The 3,843-nt window shown below is 43.4% G+C and overlaps 1 pseudogene; it reads left to right on the top strand.

The window, feature by feature from the left end:
• Positions 1-1,460: 1,460 nt before the first annotated feature.
• On the top strand, positions 1,461-1,974 carry LOC100022473 (probable RNA-binding protein EIF1AD; annotated as a pseudogene).
• Positions 1,975-3,843: the final 1,869 nt, after the last annotated feature.

Raw genomic sequence — 3,843 nt, 5'->3', positions numbered from 1 at the left:
CTAGAATGTTCACCCAGAGTCTATCTTCCCAATTATATTCCCCATGACCTATGTAATCAAATGGTTGTTTCTCTTCAGGGTTTCTACTCCCGCAGTTTTCCTCTGAATGTGGATAGTGTTCTTTCTTGTAGATTCCTCCAGGTTGTTCGGGATCACTGCAGTGTCATTAATGGAGAAGTCCATTGCATTCAAATTACCAAAGTTAATCATTCTCTGTGTACAATGTTCTCCTGGTTCTGTTCCTTTCACCCTGCATCAATTCCTGAAGGACATACCAGTTCACATGGAATTATCCCAGTTTATTTATTTATTTGAGCACAATAGTATCCTATCACCAACATATACCACAATTTGTTCAGCCATTCCCCAATTGAAGGACATCCCCTCATTTTCCAGTTTTTTGCCACCACAAGGAGCACAGCTACAAATATTCTTGTCCACGACTTTTTCCTTATTCTCTCTTTGGGGTACAATTTTTCCAATTGTTTAGATCTAGTTTTAATTGTGTAGAAAGTGTTTTGTAGTTGTGTTCATATAATTCCTGTGTTTGACTTGGCAGGTAGATTCCTAAGTATTTTATATTGTCTAGAATGATTTTAAATGGAATTTCTCTTTCTAATTCTTGCTGCTGAGATGTGTTGAAAATATATAGAAATGCTGATGACTTATGTGGGTTTATTTTGTATCCTGCAACTTTGCTAAAGTTGTTGATTATTTCCACAAGCTTTTAAGTTGATTCTCTATGATTCTTTAAGTAGACCATCATATCATCCACAAAGAGTGATAGTTTGGTCTCCTAATTGCCTATTTTAATAACTTCAATTTCTTTTTCTCCTTTAAGTTCTACTGCTAGTGTTTCTAGTACAATATTAAATAATAGAAGTGATAATGGACATCCTTGTTTCACTCCTGATCTTATTGGGAAGGCTTCTAGTTTATCCCATTGCAGATGATGTTTGCTGATGGTTTTAGATATATACTGTTTATTACTTTTAGGAAAGACCCTTGTATTCCTATGCTTTCTAGTGTTTTCAATAGGAATGAGTGTTGTATTCTGTCAAAGACTTTTTCTGCATCTATTGAGATAATCATGTGATTTTTGTCAGTTTCCTTATTAATATAGTCAATTATGTGGATGGTTTGCCTAGTATTGAACCATCCTTCTATTCCTGGTATAAGTCGTACCTGGTCAAAATGAATAACCCTTGTGATCACTTGCTGGAGACTTTTTGCTATTATCCTATTTAAGATTTTTGCATCTATGTTCATTAAGGAGATTGGTCTATAGTTTTCTTTCTCCATTTTTGACCTGCCTGACTTTGGAATCAGTACCATATTTGTGTCATGTGAGGAAGTTAGAAGAACTACTTTGCTTGTTATGTCAATAGTTTGTTTAATATTAGATTAGTTCAAGGGCTGGCGACAGCAGCAGCAGCAGCAGCTAGTAGGCAGGAGCTGGCATGTCCCAGGCCACCAAGGGGAAGCAGGTGGTGCAGGAGGTGCTGGGGGAGCACATAGTACCCTCGGACCAGCAGCAGATCGTGAGGGTGCTGGGGACCCCAGGCAACAACCTACATGAAGTGGAGACTGCCCAGGGCCAGCGCTTCCTGGTCAGCATGCCCTCTAAGTACCGCAAGAACATCTGGATCAAAAGAGGTGACTTTTTCATCGTGGATCCCATTGAGGAAGGGGAAAAGGTGAAGGCCGAGATCTCTTTTGTGCTCTGCAAGGATCATGTCCATTCTCTGCAGAAGGAGGGACTCTAACCTGAAGCCTTCTCTGAGGTAGCTAAGAAACATGGCAACAGCAGGAACAGACCACCTCAGCCAGAACTCCCAGGAGAAACCAAGTCTTCAGAAGAGGACAGCTCAGAAGATGATTCAGACCTCTTTGTCAACACCAATCAGGTACAGTATCAGGAGAGCAAAGAGGAGAGTGAAGAAGAGACCTGAGGCAGCAGCTTCACTTCTGGCTACCCTGACCTCCATGGACATAATTAGGGCTGCTCTGTGGATCTACCCCCCTGGAGGTGGATGAGGCAGGGCCCCCATCCTACTCTTCTCTGTAAGAGATTAAACCCCTTGGTGGATTGAGAGAGCTGTGTGTTGATTTGTACCAGTGTGCCTAGTAAAGCCATTCCAACTTTGATGTCTTGCTCCAGTGAAAAGGACCAACAGGGTTGGGGCTGACCCCAGTGTTAAACAGGGGCCTCCAATGGGGCATTTTAGAATGGCCTCAGCAGAGGGCAGTACCCACCCCACCCCCTACCTTGGGCTCAAGCCTAGAGAAAATGGAATCATAACTGAAACAAAGGAGGAAAAAATAAGGGGGGGATTTTATTTTTTATTAAAGGATTAGGGTAATGGAACATCTTCACTTTGTGATAGTATTCCTGTGGAAAGAAGAGAGATAATAAAGGAAGGAAAGCAGAATCAGGGCTTTCCCACCCATCCTCAATAAGGCCCCTTCCCCTGCTCTTCCAGCTGCCATTGATTACAATGTATGGGGTCTTCTGGGCTTTCTGCTTCTTCTGGAGCAAGGCCACTGTGCCCAAGGGAGTGTCACTGGATCTCATCTTCTTTAAGAGCTATAAACCAAGGGATGGGTACACATTAGCAGCCATAGTCTACAGACCCTTGAAGTATCCCTCACTCCCCTCTGGGTCCTTGTGGCCACTCACAGCTTCCTCATCAAGCTTCTTCATCAGTCACTCTGTCTTCATTTTGCCTGAGCCTTTTGCATAGAATCGGTGGGACAGCTGCTGGAAGGCCTGGGCAAAGAAATCAATCACTGATTATGTGGAGCAATACAAGCTTGTACTGGATCCTTCAGAATATAGCCATTCCTGCTTTGGGGGGTGATAGCTTAGGCAGAGAAAAAGAGAAATCTGGGAGAGCCACAAAGTATCTGTGGTCAGATGAGGCAGGCTGGTGGCTTCAGAATGGACCATGATGCTAGAGTTTGCCAAGGCAGAGATTAGTGATTACATTACACTGTTTCCATCTCAAGGTAGTGAAATCCTGGCCAAAAGGCTTAAGAGGCTAATGGAATGATATCCCTGCTTCTGGCAAATAAGGGGGTGGGGGTGGGGGGATTCTACAGGAAAGGACTCCAGAGAGACAAAAGAGGATGAGATCATAAACAAGGGGAAGGGTCTGGAGAACAGGAAGGTTTCATGGGAGAAAGAACCTTGTAAGGAGGGCAGTAAGCCAAGGGCTGGCCTACACAGGCAGAAGAGGTAGCCTAGGACACCTGCTGGCTAAAAAGAGGGAGAACTTTACCTACCTACCTCACAGGCTCTTGAGGATCAAAGGAAGTCACTAGCCTTGAAGCTCATGGCAAATCTAAAAGCAGGCAATCCATGCCAATCATTGGCACCACCAGGGATTAGTTATAGGGCAGGGATGAAGCCTCTGCAGAGACATCTATCTTACTGTTTCCTGGGGCTAGCATTGCTAGGGTGCCAAGGGGATTCCTGTGGTGACAAGATACCTTCCCTCAGAAGGGTAGCTGGTTGTATTGTTCGATGAGGATCCTTGCCAAGAAACTAAGACTTGGTAGACAAAGGTAGTTTCTGCATTATATTGCAATTCACTACAGTCCTTGGAATACAATTTGCACTTTTGGTAGATGGCTCAAATGCTTATAAAAAGGCATAATCTGCCTGAGGGCTTCAGACTGAAAATGGAAAGTCCTCTACCCATCTGAGTCTGCCAGACCAGGAGGGGCAATAAATACTGTCCCATAGAGGCAGTACACAAGCAAAAAAAAATATTGGATTAGTTCTTTGAATGTCTGATAGAATTCATTTGTGAATCCATCTCATCCTGTGGATTTTTTCTT

The sequence above is a fragment of the Monodelphis domestica genome, chromosome 4 (genome assembly GCF_027887165.1).
Source record: "Monodelphis domestica isolate mMonDom1 chromosome 4, mMonDom1.pri, whole genome shotgun sequence".
Taxonomy (NCBI): domain Eukaryota; kingdom Metazoa; phylum Chordata; class Mammalia; order Didelphimorphia; family Didelphidae; genus Monodelphis; species Monodelphis domestica.
This window is presented reverse-complemented; position numbering and strand designations above follow the sequence as displayed.